The sequence below is a fragment of the Protopterus annectens genome, chromosome 5.part1 (genome assembly GCF_019279795.1).
Source record: "Protopterus annectens isolate FY-2018-M chromosome 5.part1, PAN1.0, whole genome shotgun sequence".
Classification (NCBI taxonomy): Eukaryota; Metazoa; Chordata; order Ceratodontiformes; family Protopteridae; genus Protopterus; species Protopterus annectens.
The window spans coordinates 445,705,165-445,730,609 of record NC_056736.1 but is presented as its reverse complement, the minus strand read 5'-3'; positions in this window follow the sequence as shown (position 1 = coordinate 445,730,609).

Here is a 25,445-nt window from a genome sequence, read left to right as displayed (position 1 = left end):
TCTATTACTAAGTGACACCCTAGCAAAATTCCAAGCCTCCCAAACCATGAGAACACTGCTGCCTCTACAGAATTGTTTACAGACTGTACAATCATGTGAATAGCTGCATAGAGACAGCTGTATATACTTGAACTAAGAATAGGGCATCCTCAAAAAACAAGCCACCCTGGTGGAATCCAGCATCAATAGGTTGTAAAAACAAAGAAAGAAAGAATGAAAGAAAGAAAATCATGAGCCAAAAGTAGGGAGGGCTGTAGCCAGCAATGTAATAATTCCCTCAGCAATCTAAGCAGGCAACTCAGGGAATAATCAAGTCTAACGCTAAATTTGAGGTAAAAATTACCTCCTCGACAAAAAAACAACCTCAAAGCTTTTTTCAGCTATGTCTGCAACCTCAAACGCAACATGCAACAATGTGTTGAACTAATTGTGAATAGTGCCACCTATACTGAACTAGAGAGCATAGCAAATCTCCTGGATAACAAATTTAGTTCCATTTTTAACCTCCTTTTCCCAATCACCCCTCAGGAAATACCCTCAAACATAACTACTCCAACTGTCACTAGGGGCAGGTCCTCAATGCACTGCCAAGGCCAGGAGCACATTACTGATGGCCACAAACATATCCCAGTATGCATTTTAAATAGTGTGAAACATGACCTATCTGGCCCACTAGAATATCTACTCAACAGCAGCGTCCAGACAGAATTCTTGCCAGGTGAATGAAGATCTGCAACTGTTATCCCTCTTCATAGGTTCATATGAGGACCCTGGCAGTAAGATTACCAGGCTAACAGGTCAAGAGCCCTTACAAGCCAATTTGCTATTCCTAACAAAAAGTTAGTAATGTTCAGCAAATGGGGTTTTGACTAGTTTTACAGACTGCCTCTGTCCAAAAGGGACATGGGCACCTCCCCAGGGCTAAATTTGCGATTTTCCATCCATTTGTCCAGATTGTGCTTGAATGTGGTCAAGGAAAGCCTCTGCTTCCCATTAATAAGAAGCTTATTCTGGAGGAGGGGCAATCTCTGGGACACATATCTGTCTCTCCAACATGATCTATTTATGTCAGAGATCAGGTTTAGATCTTTGGAGTGGGTAACCCTTGTGCAGTTATTTTTGCGAATATGAAACATTTTCATCAGTGCTGGGTCAGAGGAGACTGCCTTGTAGGTCAGACACAGATCACCCATCAATAATTGGTAGGAAACTGAATACAGTGATAAGACTTTTAATTGGTGCACATACGACATGTTGATTACACTCTGTATTTTTTTGGTGAGAAACCTCTGTGGACACTCCAGTTGTGCAGATGCTTGGTAAGGTACATGCCAAAGGGTGCATTGCACTCAATTATTGGTCTGATGAGGGCTGAGTACAGTGGTACTATGACATCTTTAGATCTGAATGCCATGTCCTTACTTATAAGCTGAGCCACATAAAAGGATTTTCTCACCACCATGGACACATGATGGCCAAAGTTCAGATTACTATCTATCTGAGTACCCATATTTCTCACCACTGGGTCCACTCTTAAGGGGTGCTATCTATGTTGTAATTTGCCGGGGTACTTGATTTACTAAAAGGTATTATTATACACTTCTTTGCATTTAGTTTGAGACCATGGCTCTGACACCAGTAATTAGTCTGCGTCAAATCTTTCTATAAGATATCAACATTGTTTGCAGAGTCAGTGATTGCCCCCAACTTACAGTCATCAGCAAACTTGGTCAGCCAAAGGCAGTCTACATTTGTCTTGACATTTGAGAAGTATATTACAAACAGGAAGGTGCCCAGAACTGAGCTCTGTGATACTCCACTGGTGACTGTCTTCTTGCTTGATGTGGATTTCCCTGCTCTAACAACATGTGCCCCATCAGTGAGCCATTTGGCTATCCATCTGGTGATGCAGAGGTTTATGCTCAGTTTTGTGAGTTTATCTATAATACCCGAGTAAGGAGTTGTGTAAAATGCTTTGGGCAGGTCAAGGTAGTTGGTATGCACTGTCTTATCCTCCTCCATGGTCTTGGTGACCTTCTCAAAGAAGTCCACCAGACTGAGCAGGCAGGACCTACCCCTGATGAAGCTGAACTGGGATGGGTCTAGAGTCTGGAGATTTCCTATTATGTTAATCAGGTCAATGATTATCCTTACCATAGCCTTGCATATGAAGCTAGTCAGTCTTATGAGTTGGTAGTTTCCTGGGTCAGTTTATGATCCCTCCTTGTGCAGAGAGATTACTGTTGCTGTCTTCCCCTCTGCTGGGACAAAGCCCATCAGCAGACTGTAGCTAAATACACATCTGAGTGGGTCTGCTAGGTCATGCTTTAAGGTATTTAACAGGCACCCTGGGATTCCATCAGGGCCAATTGATGCTGTGTTTCTAGCATTAGAGAGTGCAGTGACAACTTATTCTTTTGTGATAGCAGGCAAAGGAATGATGGGGATATTTTATGGAGAGGGACAAATTTTAACTGAATTTATTGGCCAGCAGGTTTGCTATTTCTTCTGGCTGAGTAGAGGTAGTGTCATCTACATCCAACTCAGCACATTTTTGAGTGTTTTCCTTAAGATTTCAGACATAACTAAAACATGCTTTGTGGTTATCCTTTGCTTGGGAGACTATTATAATTTCATATTTACCTTTGGAAGACTTGACTAGTTCCCTGATTTATCTGTTGAGACTAATGAGGGATTTTCTTGTCTGCTGTGCTCCCTCCCACTTACTTCTAGGTGGAATTTATTCCCTTCTGTTGTATAGTCTATTTATGCCAGGGCACCACCAAGGTGGCTTGTTTTTCTGGCTAGACCTGGGTTTAGTTCAGTTAGGTACTGCTGTTTCTATGCAGTTGTTTAAGTGGTTGTACAGGGCATTCATGTATACTTTTGCATAGGCCTCCATGTTTTTGAGGTTAGGAGGAGCTTTAAAATTACCTATGCTGTCACTTAATTGGAGGTAATTTGCCTCGGAAAAATTCTTTTGGGTTTTAGGGTTTGAAAGGGGTACTGCCTATGGTCAGCTGGACAAGGAGTAGCTCAAGTAAGTCATCCTGCTTGATCAATCTAGAGGTGTTATTACTTTTTATGCAAGTGGAAACACCTCCTCCTTTCATTTTTTTCTTTTCAGAGGATGGTTTGAATGTGTGATAAGTATGGTAGCCTTGCACTACTGGGGTGCTTTCAGCAGCCTTGAATCACATCTCTGTAACTGCACAGATGTCAGCATTATGTAGGGTAAGGAGAGCTTCCAGGAGTGCTGTTTCTTGTTAAGACTCCTAGCATTAAGCAGTAGTACCTTCAGCTTTGCATTAGAAGAATTTGTTACATTGGTATGTCTGATGGTTTGGCGCTGCCTAAAAAAGGCACTATGTGGGTGGCTTGGCCGGTATTCGAAAGCCTAGCAGCGACAGGTGCAGACCATCTCGGGCAAAGCAGCATGGTCTGTCGATCAGGTTGTCCCAGTCTGACAAATTCTGGATCCCCCTGGAATGACATCAGTAGCTAAGTCAAATATTGAAGTCAATGATTTTCTGTTTGTATTCTGGGATCATTCTTGGTGAGTTTAGAATTCTGCACAATGCAAGGATCATACTAGCCTGTGACACATATTCAGAGATGGCCATCATCTCTCTCTTCATATAATCCAGGGAGGTACTATATATCTCAGGTCATTCAGACCCACATGGACTATGACTGAGTCATACTGGTACTTACGGTTGAGTGACCAGAGTGCCTGTGTGGTCTGGTGAATCCTGGCCCCTGACAGGCAACTGACTGTAACCTTCTTTTTATCCAACCTGGTGAGGGGAGCATTCATGTGTCTCACAATGGAGTCTCCTATAACCAATGTGTGGTGTTTCACCTCAGAGGTTTGCTTGTAGTGACACTGGGATGTGTATTTTAATATGTAGTAGTTGGTGTTGACTTGGTTTTGTTTGCATTTGGTTTCTGAGGGCAGCGTATGGGAGACTTTTGAGGTTTTGGTAAGTTACTTGTGAGTACCTGCACATATATGGGCTTATGTGTCGAGGCCGTATATAGTGAGGGGAATGATGTGCATGTGTTGACAACATCTTTATAATTTGATTTATCAATATGTGAGAGTTGTGTCTCAATTTTTATAATGTTACTACATCTCTGACATACTGTGTTTGTTTCAGGATTAAATGGTTGTCATTATACATGAGACAATTGTTAGATTGCCTTAGGATGCTCATGTACATCAGACTAGCCACCAAAATAGCAAGAACGTGTCTCTCCATGGTTTCAGTTTTTTTACTGTGGGTTTAACAAGGAAGAAGAGTGCGAAGATTTAACTTGACTGGGCTGATAGCACATGGATGAAGAATGGCTGTTATACTCAGTGTGAACAGCAGCTATCCAAAAAGACGATGCTGCTCCCCATGCAACTCAGATGCTCCTAGAGGTGCAGGGGGACTGGGGAAGGTTGCAGCGATAGTTATTCTAAGGAAAGTTTTAACTTGATAGCATTTGTATCTATATAAGGCACTGCATACAGCTGCTGCATGAGAAAAGCCTAGCACAAACACCGGGCTTATATAGAATAAGAAAAACAATTTTTACAACAGCAAGGTCTACAGACCAATCAGGAAAATACACAATAAGCTTTCAGCCAGCAGCCCCCAACTCAGATAGGTTTGTTATAGCACACTTCTACTGCAAGAGTGTAGTCAGAAAGCCCTCTTAATGTAAAAAATGTTTGTTTTAGAGCTCAAGTGCAGGGAAATCACACAATCTAGATAATGCTGTCCTGTAAAACTAGCAGACACAATGCAATTAAGTATTACAACAGTGGAAACATTTCGGTTTTGAAACTCTACTCAAGTCTGAGAAATGTAACAATTAATACAGGATTCTTATGAAATACAATAAACATAATCAGCAGAATTGCAAAATTATACTTATTTTCAATCTTTTAGCAGTGGATGGCTTTAATGCAGCAGATTCAGCGTAAATGTCAGATGAAGTTGCCAAACCAAGAGCAGCTCTGAGGGACTGAACTACAGATCTGAGGAACTGGCAAAAAGGAGCCATCTATAGACTTGGCTAACTACTGACCCATGATTTTGATAGTCTTTTATGTAAAGCCATGGAGGGAATCATCATGGAAATGATAAAGAATGACACAGAAAATCTACAGACATTGGAGCCAACCTAGTTTAGTTTCATCAAGGGCAGGTCATTCCTGCTCATCTGGATGGACTTCTTTGAGATGGTCGCTAAAGTCATGGACAAGGGCAAAATGACACACACTGCCTGCCTCAACTTGGCCAAAGGATTTGATACAATATCTCACTCAGGCATTGCAGAGAAACTCACCAAATTAAGCATAAACTCATATGTCGCCTGATGGATAACTAGCTGACTCACAGATAGGACCCAAGAAGTTAGGATTGTGGAAGCTGCCTCTTACAAAGTCTCTCAGGGCTTGGAGCTGGGGTCTCTCCTTTTTTCTCAACTTCTATAAAATCACGGCCAACATCAAGGGTCTCTGGCTGACCAAGTTTGTAGACAACTGTAAACTTGGCACAGACACTGAATCCCTCAAATGCCCTTCATGAAGGGCTAACACAGACAAATAACTGGTACCAGATCCATAGTTTAAAACTCAGTGGAAAATGCATAGTAGTATCCTTTGGAATGATGGTCATCTCTGGAAATAACCACATTGATATTACACCCATAAACGTAGACCAGATGGTCAAGGGTTTGAGAATGTATATAGACAGTAACCTGGCCTTTAACTACCATGCAGCTACTGTGGTGAGAAAATCATTTTAGATTGCACAACTTATAAGCAAGGGCCTTGCATCTAGGTCCAAGGATATCATTGTTCCTTTGTACTCTTCTGTCATCAGATCCATCATTGAGAACAATGCACCCTTTGGTATGTATTTGATCAGACATTTGCAACAACAGGAGCATCCACAGAGGCTCCTCACAAAAAGAATACAGGGCATAAACAACATATCCTATGCAGACCGCCTCAAAGTTGCATGCCTGCACTTTTCTACAGACTGCTGAGAGGCAGTCTATTCTTGGCCTACAAAACATCTGATTCCACTCTGATGGATTTGTTGCACATCTATAAAACAAATAGCATCAGAAATGCTTGATCTCTAAGGACTTAAACCTCATCTGCTACATAAATAGGACATATTGTAGGGACAGGTATGTGTCCTAGAGAGTATTTCTTTAACCAAATTCATCCATAACTTGGACCATTGGATAGGCATTCAGAACGTTATCCCAGACAAGCATCTATGCTGCTTACAGACAGAAGTAGCCTTTAAATGCTTGATCACCATTGTTCTTGTCTATATCTGACCATTAAAATTATGCTGGTATATCAAATCATATCAGATACATTTGGGAAACTATGACTAGTCTTAAAAAGTCAACTAGGGGCATTAGTCTAGTTCACCAATGAAACTATGTTACTGATATACACATGAATAAAAGTGAACATGTAATAATAACCCTCTAACATTATCTTATCATACTCTTACGTCAAAGAAAAAGTCACACAAATGTATATCAAAGCTCTCTTTATTATTCTAATACATAGTTTTTATGGCAGGCAGGTATCTTTTTTCATACTTTTTCCAGCTTTTAGTTTATTCACTTTTGGAATGTAATTATTTTCCCAGTTTGACTTGCGGTAAATTTATTGACACAGAAGTTATGTTTAGGATCTGACTTTCCCCTCAGGTTTCCCTAAGCTATTTATTATTAATTATTTATTTATTTGCATTGAGTTACCAGGAAAATCTGAGTGGGTCACACAAGACCCCTTTTCAGAGCAGGCTTGAGGAGAAAAGCTCCAAAAACATATATAGTGAGAGAAAAACGTACTAAGAAATTATAGCAGACCCTTTGTGGTTCAAACAATATTTGAAATACGATTACAGATTTGACATAGACTATGTGTCTGGGTGAATATGAAAAATAATAGTTTTGAAAGAAGGAAAAAGTAATTAAAAGGGAAATTACAGTAGAGGAAGAAACTGGGGTATGCTACTGTAAAAGAATGAAAGAGGAGTATAAGAAGTGAAAGAGATCAAGATCTAAATGTGAGCAGCGATCCATACCAACATATGATAAAATCTAGAAAACTATGTGCAAAAGTGGGTGAAGGAGGGACTGTATTATTAATCTGCATGATTGAAGTTGGAGAATATGAAAGGTTAAGGATTTGTATCAACTGTCATGAAAACAGCAAAATTCTACAGTTTTTGATGATTGGATAAATTCTGCAGTTTGACAGAAGAAAGTAGTATGGCGAACCACTGATTAACCAGGAGACGAAGGACAGGCGCAGACTTTAGAGTTAAGAAGATGAGCATGGAGATCTTTCTAGAAGCTGTTTTGAGTATGAGGTTGTCTGAAGGCAGATGGCAACTGGTTCCAGAGTCTGGCCACATGTCCTGAGTACGAGGCTATACCATATGCATTTGAGGCCTTGTCCTGGTAGTCCAGGTATTTGTCTTTAGACCAGAGTTCTTGTGTGGGACAGTGCCACATCATCAGTAAGATATCTGCAATTTAAAATTCTAATATCTGTTTAGAAATATATTATAACTGTAGGCTAATTTGCTAGGAAGAAAAACGGTTTAATGACATGGAATATGAAATGTATACAAGTTCTTTTACACTTTAATATGGTAAAATGATTTTATGACCTCAGATAATGAGTTATGAAGAGGTAGTAATATGTCACCATTAAGGCTTTTATACTGCCTTTCAATCTGGTATGATGTTACCTGGAAACCTAGTGATCTACCTCTTTGCTAATGGTAAGGCAGGGTGGTACCTGCAAAACCAGCTACATCCAGATGTGAGTTACCTTTCGTGCTTCCACTGCCTGTCAAGTGTTTAGTTACTCATTCTGTTTCTAGTTTGCATTGTATACTGCAGCTCAAGATTATGTCACTTGTCCACGCTTTACAAAAAAAAAAAAAAAAAAAGAAAAGAATCTATAATAGAGTTCTCATTTTTGTGTTTAATGTTTGAAGCAAACTGTATACTGCAATATAATGTTTGGTTAAACTGTCAACCATGTTCCGTTTAACTATTTCTGAGCAAAGCATTCTTATTAAGCATTTATGTGGGTAGCAGAGACTTACTTTATTTAGATGCTTGTCTAAGAACAACACCTGAAATGCAAACTTTACTCTGGAGGAATTCTTACTAATGTGAAGACTTCTACTTGGTATAATTGTGTGCAGAAACAAATTACCATTTGAAAAGAAATGTAATAACTGGCTTTAGGTGAAAATGCAAAACAGCTATGGACTTTCCTGTTTTCCTTAAAAAGCTTCTGCAGTTAAATTAGGTCAGTCTCCAAACCAGTGTTTTCAGAGTGACATGTATGTTGATGCAGGCACATTTGTTTATCTAAAGAGAAAAAAAGTGATTATTAATTTATTCTAGGAAAAGAAAAAAACAAACGTACAAGATTCTTGAATAATAAATTAGTGGCGCGAACAAGAGGAACACTGCGTTAATGTTTTATCATCACTTGCAGAATCTCTACTCAGATATAGTAAATAAAGTTTCTATTATTTATTTATTTATTTAAAGGGAGGATAAATTACTTGTTCCTAGATTCTAAAACAACTTTACTTAGGATAAGATGCTGCATCAGATTTGTAAACACTCACAGAATGGACATGCACCTCAGTGTATTACCTTGTCCTGTACTGGGACTGATTCAGAATCTAGAGGGCTGATCTTTCACTAAAGACCTGCAACATCAAGACACAGGCATACATGTTCATAGAAACACACACACACACACACACACACACACACACACACACACACACACACACACACACACACACACACACACACACACACAAATTTGGATCAGCATATATTTTTGTTACAAATTTTTCAATCAGATTAATATATTCATTAACTGTTTTCTGTCTCTATTTAGCCTGATCCAGCATGAAATAATATTAGAAGTACACAATGATTCCTGATCTGCCTTCTCCTTTCCTGATACAAGCTCAGGCTTCCTTAGCGATGATGACATCGGTGTTTGAGAAACACATCTGTATTCTACTGCACTGGCCACAAAATTTGTCATTTTATTTTTTATTAAATATGTAGATTTTGAGCCATGGGTAGCAAAAAAAACACAAGCAGATTTTTAATTATTTTCCTGTTTATTATTGACTACTTGGCAATCTACTTGTACTTTTGTTATGAAATTCTTTGTGCTGCTCTCAGTAGAAGCAACCCTCACCTTAGAAGATGCTGGCATCTATGCCAACACAGAGACTTGGTTTAAGACCACATAAAGCACCCCAGCCATACCGGGTTATAATGCCTTCCACAAATTCAGACCACAAACTCAAAGTGTGAGAACTAAAGGAGGTAGAGCTTCAGTATTCATCAAAGATAAATGCATTTCTAGACTGGTTAAACAAAATGATTCTCTTGGACTAATTTGGGTCCAATTGACTGAAGGTAAGACCCCTCTCCAAGTTATTGCCTGTTTTTTTTAATAAACTTTCTAATACAATGACGGAAATGGACCCCATTCCTAAGTCAAAGTATGATTAAAGTTCATGAATTAGCATTGTTTCACTCTTTGATGTTAGGCAAAAGTGCTCTTTGCAGCACCCACAATGTTCATAGGTTCATAGGTTCATAAGTAGGTACTAGGCTATCTGCCTGAAGGCATTTATAAGCCTAGCTGGAATGTGTTGGCTTTTGCTGCCCTCTTAGATTACTTCCCCTGTGCTTCTGTCCAGCAGAGACGTTGAAGTGATCTCTGGGGTAAACTTTCTGTTTCCCATCCACTCGTCAAGGTTTCTCTTGAAGAGGGTTAGTGAGGATGTCTGCCTAATGTAGATTGGAATCTTGTTCCAGAGCATGGGAAGTATCTGGGACAGGAATCTATCCCTCTAGCATGTCCTATTTATTGTTGTGGTGAGGTTTAGATCCATGGAGCGTGTGGCTCAAGGGGATATGGTTTTCTTTAGGTGGAGCATGTCCATCAGTTCTGGGTTGGACATGGCCTTGTATGTCAGGCAGAGATCACCTGTGAGTAGGCGGTATGCAACTGAGTACAGCTGGAGTTTCTTCAGTCGAGCTGCATAGGACATCTGCTTGAGGCCAGTGATCTTCTTGGAGAGGTACTTATGTGGTATTTCCAGTTGTTGCAGGTGTCTTGTAAGATACATCCCAAATGGGGCATTGTACTCTATGATGGGTCTGATGAGTGATGCATAGAGGGGCCCAATGACCTCTTTCGATCTGGATGCAAACCCTTTTGTGATTAGGTGGGCCACATAGAAGGATTTTCTAACCATTTGGCGATGTGATTATCAAAGGAGAGGTTGCTATCTACTTGGGCCCCCAGATCCCTTATTACGTCTTCCGTATTTAGGGGGCTACCACTTATGTGGTAGTTTGTAGGTACTTTGTTTTTTCCAAAGGGGATGAATATGCACTTTTAGGCATTTAGCTTGAGGCCATGGTTTTGACACCAGTTATCTTTCTCAGTGAGACCCTTTTGGAGGATGTCTGTGTCAGCTGGAGAGTGAATTATAGCCCCTAGTTTGCAGTCATCTGTGAACTTGGTCAGCCATAGTCCTCCTGTGCTTGTCTGTACCTCTGAGAAGTATATGCCGAACAGGAGGCGTCCTAGGACTGAGCCCTGGGAAACACTACTTGTAACCAGTTTAGAGTCAGACCTAGCTCCTGCAACTCTTACCATGTAGGTTCTGTCCATGAGCCAGTTGGCAACCCATCTCGTGATGTAGAGGTTTATGTTCAGGATGGTGAACTTGTCTATAATACCTGAGTGGGGAATGGTGTCAAAGGCCTTTGTGAGGTCTAGGTAGGCTGTGTGGACCACCTTTCCCTCATCTATAGCCTTGGTAACTGTCTCAAAGAAGTCCACCAGATTTAGGATGTGTGATCTGTCCTTAACAAAGCTGAATTGGGTAGGGTCTAGTGTTTGGAGGTTCCCAATGTCTCTGTTAATGAGATCCAGGATGATGCGCTCCATAGCTTTTCAGACCAAGCTAGTCAGGCTTATAGGGTGATAGTTCCCAGGGTCCATTGTGACTCCACCTTTGTGGAGTGGAATAATCGTTGCTGTGTGGCTGAGTTTAAACAGTGTGTTTAGGTGAGGGGTTAGTTCATCTTTGAGCTCATGTAGGATGCAGCCTGGGACACTGTCCGGTCCCATTGATGCTGTGTTTTTGGCTTTGGAGAGGACCCTTTTAACCTGAGTGTCTGTGATTTCAGGGGCACTACATTCTTCTGGTATAGTTATGGGCCCTTTTGGGGGTGAGAGGGGTGTGAAATTTGCACTGAACCTGTCTGCCATCTGCCAGGATGTTGGCTATATCGGTCAGTTCAGTGTATTTTGTGCCATTCTGCACTAACTCTGAGCAGATCTTAGAATGGCCACTTAGATTCTTGACATAGCTAAAGAATGCCTTGTGGTTATCTTTGGAGTCCATGGCATTTTTTTCTTTTAAAGCTAACCTTGGATGATTTTATGAGGGAACGTAGTTTCTTGCTGATACTGATCAGGGATGTCTTCCCTTCTTGGGATTTTACTCTTTTCTGTACTAGTTACCTCCTTCTATTGTATAGTTTGTTTATGGCAGGGGTCCACCAGACTGGTTTCCTTTTCTTGGAGGAGTGAGTCTTGGGATAGCACAATCCATGCATTCTTGTAGGTGTCCGTAAAGTGCATTAGTAAAGGATTTTGCAGCTTGGACAGTGTTCTCCTTTAGCATGGGGCTTTGAAACTTCCCATCTCGGTCTTAAGTAATGTGAAGTTTGCTTTTGAAAAGTTTTTCACTGTGGTATCTTTGACCAGGGGTGGTGGCAGAATGTGGATATCCAGAGTGATTAGTTTATGGTCAGATCTAACCAGCAAGGGGAACACCAGTCGACCATGTTGGTGATGACCAGGTCCAGTATGTTGTCACCTGTGGTGGGGGTGTTGACCAGTTGATCCAGGGTGTTTGACTTTATAAATTCTAGGAAATGTTGAGCAAGGGAGTTTGTACTTGAGTAGTTCTCCCAGTTAATGTTTGAGTAATTGAAATCCCCCAATATCAGGGTGTTTGGTAGGACCTTTATGTTTCACAGTGTTTCCAGGAATGCAGAGTGGGGGTCCTGGGACATGGTGAGTGATCTGTAGCAAGCTATAATTTGAATAGCAGTTTTGCCCATTATTAGTTGCACTTGGATGATAGCTGAAGCATTGTGCTGTGCCACTAACCTGGAGGTGTGGGTATCCTTGATGAATATGGATACTCCCCTGCATTTTGTATTTCAGTCCGGGTTTTGTGGCCGAAATGTATGGTATAAGTTGCAGCCTGGTAGTGCTGGGGTGCTCTCTGGAGCCTTAAACCAGGTTTCTGTTACTGCACATATATCAATTTCCTCCATACTGAGGAGTGCCTTGAGTGCGTGTATTTTGAGGTTTAGACTTCTGGCATTGAGTAGCATTACCCTAAGTTTTTTGTTACTTGTGCTATTTATGGCAGTGGGTTTGTCTTTTCAGCCTTGCCTAAAAAAGGCACTATGGGGGTGGCAAGAGCCTTGGCCAGTATTCGAAAGCCTAAGGATGACAGGTGCAAGCCGTCTCTAGCAAAGCAGCATGGCTTGTCAAGCATGTCATCCCAGGCTGACAGACACTGGATCCCCTTTGAATGACACCAGAAATTTAGCCAATTGTTGAAATTGATAATTTTTTCTCTATACCGTGGTATCATTCTTGGTGAGGGAAAGATGCTACTCGGGATCAGGGTCATACTGGCCTGGGCTACATGATCAGAGAGCTCCTCCATGTCTCTTTTCATGTAGTCCAGGGAGGTACGGCTCAGGTCATTCACACCAACATGGACAATGACAGAGTCATATTTGTACTTATTCTGGAGTAACCTGAGTGCTTGTGTTATGTGGCGGATCCTGGCACCCAACAAGCAGCTAACAGTAACCTTCTCCTTGTTCATCCTAGTGAGTAGGACATCAGTGTGCCTGACTATAGAGTCACCTATTACTAGTGTGTTGGGTATGTTATTTTGCCTTAAGGACTGTGATTGAGTGGCACACTGGTTTTGTGAAGTATGTGTTTCATGGTTTGTGTTGGGGGGGTGAAGGTTGCTTGGATGTCTGCTTTGGAGGTCTCTGTTGCTTTTGCAGATTTTTATTTAGAGCCTCTGAGTATGTTTTTGTGTATTTATGTGTGCTTTTTGCCAGTGCTGGTTTCATAGGTCTATGTGAGACTGGTGGTGTGATGCAAGTAATTCCCTTCTCCTCTTGACTGTCTAGTCCAGTCTTGGGTTGAGAGAGCTTAGCCTCCAGTTTGGTTGTATAATTGCATCTCTTGCATGTATTAGTGTTTGGTGAAAGGAGGAGAGGGTTGTCTGTGTACATGAGGCAATTGCAACATTGGCTCAAAACACCCAGATTCACCAGATGGACCAGACATTACACCTAAAACTGCCCTTTGGACATGCCTGGACAGGTACAGTGAACTGTTTTACTGATTGGCTGGTAAGGTCGAATAGACAGCCTTGTCCTTCTCTACAGTATAGGGGGGGTCTAGTGCTAAGGTTTATTAGTGCTTGCTATGAATTTTGAGCAAGTGCCAGAATGAGAAGTGAATGGTTTGAGTGCTTAAGTTGAAAGTTTGTCTAGTATCAAGGGAAAAATTGAAGAGAAGACTTTGTGGAGCCGGGAATAGTTATACCCTAGCTTACCGGCACTGCCTGGAGTGCAAAACCGCACAAATGTGGGTTTTATAGCAGGGAAATGAAAGAGATAGAAATTAGCCCAAAATGGCCAATAAACTGCTCCTTTCTGGCCAGTAATTAATCCTTCTGCAATTCATATGGAGTATTATGTATTGTAGCATATCTAAATATGATTGTAGACTCTTTTTTTATAAGACCCGTTGCTCGTACTACTATTGGAACTATCTGGGTATCTTTCTTCCACATTGCTCTCATTTCTGCTTGCAAGTCCTTATATTTTATGACTTTGTGCCTCTCTGTACATAGGACACTATAGTCACTGAGTGTGGCGATTTCAATAATCAATGCTACTTTTGATTCTTTTCTTGGGCCACTATATCCAGTTTTCTAGGATCTCTCTTTTGAACTGTTGATAATGGATGATCCCACGTGATGCATACTTCATAATTTTCTATGATGCTTTGTGGCTCATGTATCCAGTGTTTTACAGCCACTTCAATACCGTAATGTTTGCAGAATTCCCAGTGCAGTAGTCTTGCCATGTTATTATGCCTTTCAGTATACAGTCCTTCTGCCATTAGTATGTCGCACCCAGCAATGAGGTGTGCAACTCTTTCCAATTCTGTTTTCCAAAACCTACATTTGTCTGTTTCTCCCACATGTTCAATGGACTTTGTAACCCAATGTATATGTAGCCCACTATCTTGTGCCGCCAATATTAACCTTTCATCTCTTGGTTTGGATTTGCCTCTCTTTAACAATCTCTTTAACAATTCATGTATTCGTTCCTGATCAACATGAGGTTCTTCCAGAAGTTTCCTATACTTGCAACTATATGTATGCATTTTCCACATTTCTTGCCTTCTCAACTGGTCCCTCACCTTATATTCTTTCTTTTGTTTTTTTTGGCACATTCAGTTGCTGCCAGGTTTTTATTGACTTCTGGTTTGATTTCCATTCCTGCTTGATGCCAATATGCTTCTGCTAGATTAAGCAGAGAAATCATCTTAAATTTATTCTCCTCATGTTTCAAAATTTTCACTATATTTGGATCTTGTGAGGTCTGCAGATATGTGTGGAGTCTCACAATTGCAGATCTGTACATGTAATCAGTTTCAAGGAGGTCCACCCTCCTTCGGAATGGGGAATATATAATCTTGGTATGCAGTGATTTTTATACATCATTTGGTGAGCATGAAGCATCCTTCTTGATTTCCTGTCTAATCTATCCAGCACATTTTGAGGCCAGTCAATCACTGCAAAGCTGTAAGTTATGACAGGAAGAGCAAATTGGTTTATAGCTTGGATTTTGTTCCTAGATGTCAGTGCTGTTTTCAGGATTAATTTAAGTCTTCGAAAGTATTCCTCACTAAGTTTTATTCACATTTGTTCATGTTTTATTGTTGAACCTTCATCAATTCTCAAGTATTTATACACTCCCTGTTGCTCAAGTTCTTTTATATCACATTCTTGTCCCAGACTGATGTTTTCTTGGTGCTGTAGTTTTCCTGCTTTAAAGGTTGCTTTTGCACATTTATCAAGACCAAATGACATTCTTATATCATCTGAAAAAGTTTTGACAACTTGCAGTTGTGCTTTCAGTTCCTCATCTAATGAGCTATACAGTTTTAAATCATCGACAAAGAGAAGGGGAGAAGTCTTTACACTTTGTTGTTTTCTAGGAGCCAAATTATAGCCATGGTCTAAGCTGTTATGTAGACAGCTTAATGGGTTAAGGGCAATGCAGAATAGCAGCTGTGACAGAGAGTCACCCTGGAATATACTCCTTTGAATTTTTATCCCTGGAATAATAATTTGTCCTTTATCATGGCTTAAATGCAAAGTGGTCTGCCACTGTTTCATGGTCACTGTAATGTAGTTGATCAGTGTATGGTGTATCTTATACATTTTTAAGCACTGTTTTATCCACAAATGCTTTTTTGTAGTCAATCCATGCCATACTTAAATTCTTCCCCTTTTTACAATGATCCTTTGGTCCATATGACATTTTTATTGCCCTTTTGTTCTATTGCTATAATTGAGTTTTCTTCTAAATGACTGTAGACTCTGTCGGCATCAGTTCCAGTGTATAATTTATGCATTGTCAGAAGGCAAGTTATTGGTCTAATAATTTTTAGGGTAGCTTGCAGGTCCACTCCTAAGTAGGAGCATTGTTTTTCATGTTATTAGCCAGGTTGATGTATGTTCAGAGTGCGCATAATAATAGTTCCTACTCATGGCTAAACCTTCATGCAAAGATATTAATACTTTTAACCAGAAGTTAGGTACGGCATATGGGCCTGAGGTTTTCCAGTCTGAGGCTTTTCTTAACTTTGTTTTAATCTCTCTGGCTGTTACTTCATCCCATTTCATATTCTGTACCTTTAAGATTCTTATTCTTTCTTTTACTTCTTCTATCCATTTATCATCCTTGTTGTGTTCCACAGGATCTTCATGGATACTTCTCCAAAATGTATCTATTTCTTCTTTTTTTTGGCAGTCTTTCAATTCCTTTTACCTTGTTTCCCAATTCTCTATAAAACTTTTTTGTGTCATCAATAAATTGCTTATTTTGTACTTTTTCTTTATATCTGTTTGTGTATCTTCTAAGTTTTTCCGCCCGTGCTGAGATTTTTAGTTTATTTGCGATAGTGAATGATAGATCCTGATCTGTTCTAATACTGCGCATTGTTTTTATCACGTCTGTTTTTCTAAGTATTTTCGTTGATCTGTTCCCTTTTCTATACTCTTCTAACAATGACACTTCTTGTCTTAGTTGCTTTATAGTTTTTTCTATTCGATACTTCCATGATGGTATTTGATTTCTCCCCTTTCTCTCCTTCACTACTCTGTGTTCTTGTGGTAGAGCTTTATCAGTATTATTTTAGCTGCACAGTAATATATCCTGTTTATTTCTGCTATATCACATGCATCTCTATGTACAGTCCTAATTATTGTATTCATTTGTTTTATCAAACTTCTGACTTTTTGGGTTTTATTGACCTTCTGAAGTCTATTTCTTTCATTGATCTTACTATGTTTATCTATCTCTATTAAGTCAAGCAACTCTTCTCTTAGCTTGTTTTCTTCTAAACTGAGGGTACTCTTTTTGTTTTCCATTTCCTGTGGGCATTCTATAGAAAGTTCTATTGCATCTTCCTGTGGCACATTCTCTTTAATTTCATCCTGTGCCATCCGAATTTCATTCTGTGCCATCCGTTGCTCTGTCATATGAGAACTCACTTGCCTATCACTCCTCAGCATTAACTGTGTCAGAGTTTCCACAGTTTCCTGTTCCTTCCCTTGCTGTCCAGCTTCAAGTGAATGTTTATACTCATTTCCTGTGGAAGGCTCCAAAATATCTTCATATGGCACCTGACCAGTTGCTTCCCATTCTACTGATTTCCCCTTAATTTGGAATTCCAATACTCTATAATTTTGTGGTGCTTTCTGAATTAGATTTTCTACACTGAATCCTTCACTTTGCAGGTGCTCCATAACCTCAGTTTCTATTTATTTAACTCCTCCATTACTAATCTCCTTTTCCTCTTTGTCTTCTTATTTTTTGTATTGTAAAGTTTTCCATGTCTTGATTCCTTTGCCTGTATTTCTCTATGAATATCTTTGGTGTTGCTCTTTTTGTATTGATTAGTTTTGCTTTCTCCTTTGCATAGCTATTACACCGTATTAACTCTATTTTTCTTTCCCATGTCCATATTTCTTCTTTAGACGTCTTCTGATCTTCCTGTTTCTTCTTAATTTGGGGATTCGTTCCATCATGTTGTGATGTAACCTGTGTTAGACCTTCTGCATCAAATCCTTCTCTTTGCAGGCACTCCATAACTTTATTTTTTAACTTCTACTTTACTAATTTGCTTTTATATATTCCCTCTTTGGGATATTATTTTTTTTTATTGTGAAATTTTCCATGTCTTGATGCCTTTGCCTGTATTTCTTTTCAGATATCTTTGGGGCTGCCTTCTTTATATTGATTAATTTGGCTTTCTCCTTTGCATAAATATTGCACCATATCAAATCTCTCTTTCTTTCCCATGTCCATATTTCTTTTTTATACTTTTCAAAATTATCTAGGTTTTGTTGTTTATATTTTTGTACTTCCTCAGATGCGTCTTTTTCAAAATAGATCAAAGTTTCTTGGTCTATATACTGTTTTTTAAAAATCCGTTGTATTAATGACCACAAATTTTTATTTTAAGCTAAAGATAATTTTCTTGCAGTAGTATTTTTCTTTCTTCTAATTTCTCTCTTAATCATTTTGTGTATCTTGTGGCTGGAAATTCTGGGCTTTTTGCATAATAGTAACAATACATAATTTCTTTCTTGTCCTCGGTAGTCCACTCTATTGTCTTTATGGCTCTTCTTTGGCCTATCAGTTTTTGTGATTTTTGTGGACTGCTACTTCCTTCTACAACAACCTCCCCCTGGGCCTGGTCTGGCCCCATTGGAGGAATGTTTCCATATTTTGAGGATTCTACACTGTTCATTTTTTCCAGTCCTGGCACCAGTGCGCCTACCAGGATTGGACACTTTTTCATCCTGGGTCTTGTGCACCCAGCTATCTTTTTTAGTTTTTGACCTACTTCTGTCTATGATATATGCTATATAAATTCAGTCTTTATATCAATGTCACCTTGGTGAGATTTTGTAGAAAACAGGGTCCACCTTGTTAAGGTACTCACCAAGACTTGAGGATAAATTCAATTTTCAGCACTACTACTCTCCTTTGCTTGCTGACTTTTCATCTTTCCATTCAGACCTCTAGATTGGTTAAACAAAACGATTCCCTTGAACTAATCCAGGTCCAATTGACTGTAGATAAGACCTCTCTCCAAGTTATTGCCTGTTATAGGACCCCCTCCATAAACCAGGATACCCACACTGCATACTTGGATCTACTCATATCTCTCAAGATACAACCAAACACCCTGGTTTTAGGTGACTTTAACTACCCGTTCATAGACTGGGTAAATTATACGTGTACTAAGACACTTGCCCAAAGGCTCTTGGACTTCATCAACTCCAGTGCCCAAGACCAGTTGGTTGACACCCCCACAAGGGGCCCAATGCTCACTAACATGGGTGATCGTTGTACCACCCCATATGTGCGGCCTTCCCTAGTGAGGTCTGATCATAAGTCAGTCTCATTAGAAGTAACAATAACATCTGATCCTCCATTAGTGGCAACTAGACTTAAAAACTTCTCCAAAGCCAATTACAACCTAATACGTGACAGCATTAAATAGCTTCATAGCCCCTGCCCTCACTGATGGCATGGACACCTCACTGGGATTTATACCAATGCCTTGTATAAGCATCTATACAAATGTATTGACTCAGCCATACCTGATAGGATCAAAACAAGATCTTCAAAAAGAAGAAGCCTGCCTGGTGGACATCCGGTATTAACAGAATAAGAGAAAGAAATTGCTGTGCAAGAGCAGAAAGGAACATTCTCTGAACTGGAAGCATTACCTTCTCAGCTTAAACAAACAAATAAGACACCTCAGAAGGCATTCTAAAGCTAACTATGAATCCAAATTAGCCTCCTTTATTAAGAATAACCATAAGGCCTTCTTTAGCTAAGTCAGAAACCTTAAAGGAACAGCCCAGATCTGCACAATACTGGTTGTTAATGGCACCACATATACTGAACCTGCAGAAATAGCCATCCTGCTAGCTGACAGGCTCAGTGAAAACTTCTCCCCCTGTCCCTGCCACATATCCCCCAAAGAATCCCTACTACCTGCCCTCCATTTAGTATCTCCAAGGAGCAGGTCATAAATGCTTTCTCCAAAGCCAAAAGCACAGCCACTATGGGACCTGATAATATCCCAGGCTGCATTCTAAATGGATTACAACAGAATCAAACTGGAGAACCTCTTGCTGTAAGGCGATAGTGCTAACCACTGAGCCACCACAGCTGCCCTAGAGATCATTCACAAATAATAAAGTCTTAAGTTCCTCTGCTGCTGTATGGGGGTTTATGATGATTAGTTGAACTCAGATAAACTGAATCAGCTAAAACACACATGCACACGTTAGAATTACATCCTTTAATATGTAGTCTGTCTGGTTACTACAGTACTAATGTAGTTTGAATTAGGCTTGAACAGAACAAAACATGACTGGAACTCACCATTCCTTTCAACGACCATACAGCAGTCACACCAAATAGATACCTGTCAGTAGTTATGCTGGTTTCATTAAGTCCTTGTTCCATGGTACCATCCCTGCCACTGCACTCCTACATGTGTTCATAAGACAGATTTTTTTTACAATTGGTTTGCCACTCCATATGTTTATGTATTGCTTTGCCCATTTCTGAATGTTGGAGCAATACCTCCTGCAGTCATAGATCGTAATGCTACTGCTGGTGAATTACAAATCAAATTTCCATCTGGCAATATTTCCTTTAAATTAGTCTGGAGGTGTAGCTTTGTTTTAATTTTTATCTTTTTTCACATAAGGAGGAGATAGAATTGTCACTAACACTCGGTAGTGAGATAATCCTGGTCCATATAAAGCCTAGTATTGTCATACAGCAACAATTTCCCAGCTTTCCATACCAATTTTAAAATCAAATTTTTGACAGTGTACAGTATGCAGCAAATGAATGAAGATTGACTTGGACTTAGCTTTAGAGGAGAGCTTAGTGCTTGGGACCTGTGCTTTCTTTTTAGTACAAACATAGAGAGTAATTGTGATTCTTTTGAATAATTATTTTGGCCTCCATTACCCTGATAACCATTAAGGTTCTCTCCCTTACTTGCCCATTAATTTATTTCCTTTCTATTCTAAAGAATTTAGTAGGGGTGAGAATGGAAATTGTGGCTGTTAATCAATGAGAGTTAAGAGGGTTTATTTTTTAATCCTAGCAATGCAGTCTTTTGTCTGGAAGCATCAAAACTCAGAGCTTCGATACTCCAGTAATTCCTAGTTGAGCCAACACTGGCTACTTACTCCCATCCCTCCCCTGGCTAAGTTATCCACTCCTGGGTTACTTGCTGAACATAGGTCATCTATGACATATTAAGGGCAAAAGCCAAAGCCTCTGCTGCTGTTGCTGATTGCATATTTCTGATTTTAATGTTGTCTTCAGCATTTTGTGGTTAAAACCAAAATAATTTATTCCCACAGTGTTGTATGGGATATGGTAAAAATGCAAAAAAAATCATTTTCCCTTGGTTTTATTCATCCTCACTTCCCTCTTGTAGTTCTAGCAAGTTGCTGGAGTAAGGAATTTTGTTTTTCCACTATGCTGATCTTGGAGAGTGCCTTTCTGTGTATATCAGAATAATAATGTGCCAACAAGTCCAGTTTTTTTCCCTTGCTGCTGGGCTTTCACTGAAAGCTGACACTACAGCTCTTTAATTTCATGGCCATTGGAAGCATCCTTAGCTTGTTTCAGCAGGACAGATGAAAGGTCAGGCATTTTATATGTCAAATTCGGTAGCCTCTACTCTAAGGAGAACAGCATATGCAAAGGTCTTACTTGCCTTAGAATTTATTCTTGATTTTTTTTTTTTCTTCATCAAAGAATATTAACCTGTGTTAGGCTACTTCTTTTCTATAAAATCTCAATATGTAAGTAAGCCTACATGATATTGCCACTCACTTATTTGCATGTTGGTCAGATCAACATTCAAACAGAAGTCCCACATTTGTTATCTGACTGAGACAAAATTATCAAAAATCTGCAAGCAAAAAGTACGTGCGCATAATGAACAAAGTAACCAAATAAATGAATATAATCCAGATTTTTTGCATCCATTCAAATGATACATAGACTGGAATGAGTGTTTGAACATTTGAGAGCCATTAATAGACGGATCCACTCAGATATCAAGTTTTTTTTTCCTCATCATGAGCTGATTGCATTCCCTTTAATCCAATCCAAAGAATGCTTCATATAATGAAGGCATTATTTAAGGATTATACCAACTCTCTGTTGTCCATTTGCCTTTCTCTGGAATCTTGAATGATGTCTTTCTAGTAATTAAAGAGATACCCCCGAAGTTAGGAAGTTAAAGAAGGGGAGAGTAGAAGGTCTGGGAGTGTTGTTTTAATTCAAGATTGGCCAGAAAGGAATATCATGTCACAGCCAGGCACAGTAAGTTAGATGATGCTTTATTTCTAAAAAAAAACTTGCAAGCGGAAAACTACTGCTTTTACGATGTTACATTGCTACAGTTATTCCTAGCTGGGCTAGAACCGGAAAGCTTTAATTTTCTGCTGGGTTTGGATTTTTCTAGATTTATCTGTATTACACAATGAATACTACACTAAATAAGCAATACTGAAATTTGAAAATACTTAGATTGTTTAGACTGTCCTTTGAATATACAATATTTTGATATTTTAATTCTGTTATGCAATAGCGTGTATATTCTCTGTCTGTCTGCCAGAGAAGATTAGCTTATCTGCCAAGGTATTACTACTGATGATTGGTTCTGTTGTTCCTCTGTTATTGATCCTTGATCCTAACTTATCCCTTTTACCTTTATATACACTTCATATAGCCAGACTATGAGAACATTTATGATGACATTGCAGTTTGAAAATGGAAATTAATTTTAAATAAAACTTCTAAAATCATGGACTTTTCTACATCTATAGCTGCAGTACTTATTTCACAAAATGAACATGTGAAAAACAAAGGAGGTGGTGTTTCAATCTATATTAGAGATTCATTTACCTCCCGTCTAGTTAAACTGGACAACTCCATGGAGTTAATCCAGGTCCAGGTTATGGTGGACAAGACCTCCATTCAAGTCTTAGCCAGTTATAGAACCCCCTCCATGGGTCACAACACCCATGAAGCCTACTTAACCAAACAGAAGACAATCCAAATTCTCCCAAATACATTGGTTATGGGGGATGTCAATTATCTCACCATCAACTGGGAAACCTACGCTAGCCCAAACTTACTAGCACAAAAGTTGCTTGACTTTGTGAATTCAAATGCCCTGGAGAAAATTGCCCATATCTAAACAAAAGAACAAGCACTCTAGATCTGGTCCTCACCAACATGTCAGACAGATGCACTGCTGCAACTGTTTGACCTTTATTAGTTAAAACTGCCATCTTTGAACTGACACTAACACCAGAACTCACAAAGGGTGAAATCAGACTAAAAAACTTCACCAAGGCAAACTATACCCTCCTAGGTGAAGGTATAAATGTATTCCAAGTCCCACCCCAAGCCGAAAGTGGTAACTATGGCAAAGCCTACACTAAAGCCCTGTACAATCACTTGCACATTAAACTTGGCTGTACCAAAAGGAATCAAAGCCAGAGCCCCAAGTAAAAAGAAGCTGCCATGGTGGACATCCAGCATCAACAAACTTCAATAAATGCAAAACGTTGCTGTCCAAGAAAACAAAGGCAAGGCCCCAACAATTGAAAAGCACCCTCCTCAGCCCCAACAAGCAAATAAGACAACTTGTCAAATCCTCTAAGAGCTCCTTTGAGAGTAACCTAGCAAATACTACCAAGGATAACCATAAGGCCTTTTACAGCTACGTACATAACCTAAAGCGTGGGACCCAGTCAGTGCAGAACTAGTGGCCAACAGTATCACACACTGACCCCACAGAGAAAGCAAACCTGCTAGTGGATAGGTTTGTGAAAATTTCACTCCCTTATCCTCTCCTAACTTACAACAACCCCCCCCCCCCCAACCCTACATATCTGAAGAGCAGCTCCTGAAAGCCCTGTCCAAGGCAAAAAACACAGCCTTTATGGGACTAGGTGACATCTCAGGCTGTCTTCTAAACTGGCTAAAACATGAACTAGTGTCACCAGTAAGTACCCTTTTCAATCATAGCCTAACCACAGGCTTTGTTCCTGTAGAATGGGGAACAGCTACAGTTATTAACTTCCGCAAAAGTGGCATATCAACAGACCCAGGGAATTACAGACCCATATGCCTGATAGGCCTCATCTGTAAGACCAAGGAATGTATCATTATGGATCTCATAAATAAAGACATAGGTGACCTCCAAACCCTGGATCCTACCCAATTTGGCTTCATGAAGAGCAGATCCTGCCTGTTAAATCTGGTGGATTTCTTTGAAAGTATGACCAAGGCCATTGATGAGGGAAGATCTGTGCACACACCATACCTCGACTTGGCAAAGGCTTTTGACACAATCCCACATTCAACCATTACTGATAAATGTAGCAAATTGAATGTAAACCCCTTCATTGTAAGATGGGTTGCCAACTGGCTCACAAACCGGACACATACTATCAAAGTGGGGGACTCCACATTAACCTGCAGACCTGTTTCCAGTAGGGTGCCACAGGGGTCAGTGCTGGATCACCTATTGTTTGGTATATACTTCTCAGAAGTTCAGGTCAAAACTAAGGAGCTGTGGGTGATCAAGTTTGCAGACAACTGCAAACTAGTTGCAATCATTGAATCCCCAAATGATGCCAGTATACTCCTGGAGGGTCTCATGCAGACCGGTGACTGGTGTATTAGTCACAGTCTTAAACTGAATGCAAAAAAATGCATCATCATTCCCTTCAGCACAAACAATGTCCCTTCACACTATTAAATCAACAACAATATCCTAAGTACCCATGAAGTGGTAAGAGACCTGGGATCACAGGTTGACTGCGACCTTAACTTCAACCACCACATGTTTACCATAGTAAGGAAAGCTTTCCACACAGCACACTTGATTAGTAAAGGCATTGCCTCAAGAGCAAAAAAAGTTATAACCCCCATATACTCGACACTTATCTGCCCCATAATTGAGTATAATGCCCCATTTGGCATGTACCATACTATGCACCTGCAGTAATTAGAGAGACCTCAGATGTTTCTAACAAAGAAGATCAAGGGGCTCCAGCATGTACCTTACACAGACTGACTAAAGTCCCTGCCACTATACTCCGTATTGTATAGACATCTTAGGGGTGACTTACACCTGGCCTACAGAGCAATCCAAGACCCAAACCTAATGAACTTGCTGCATATCTATAAATCAAATGAGTCTAGGCTACCCATTCAAGGGGCCTGTACATGGCTTGTGACTTAAATAGGACATGCTGGAGGGACAGATTTATCTCCCAGTGACTGCCATGTATCTGGAACAGGCTACCAATTCATGTGAAACAGAGCATCTTTATGACACTGTTCAAGAGGAACCTGGATGGGTAGAAGGGGCACCGTAAATTCTTACTGGGAATAGTGCCCACAACCCTCCTGGACATGGGCAGTCATCACTAAATGCAATCTTCTACGGTATCACTTTGGGTTGAAACAGATAGGCTTAAAATTATCTCCAGGTCGATTGCCTAGTAATCTCCTATGATACCATGATATGATACAGCAAATAAGAGTGTGCATTCTTATGCTGAATGCAATACATCATAGGAAAACACCTTTATTTATTTATTAACATTTGTTAACCAGGAAAGTCCAACTTGGAACAAAGCCAATTTTCAGCAGAGGCCTGGGGAGAAATGCTCCAGACGCATGTCTTTGTAATGTGGGAGGAAACCGGAGCACCCAGAGGAAACCCACAAGAACACAGGGAGGACATGCAGACTCCACGCAGAAGTACCCCAGCCAAGAATCGAACTGGAGAACTCCTTGCTGTGAGGCAACAACGCCACCACTGCACCACCCTTTTTTTATCATGTCACTGT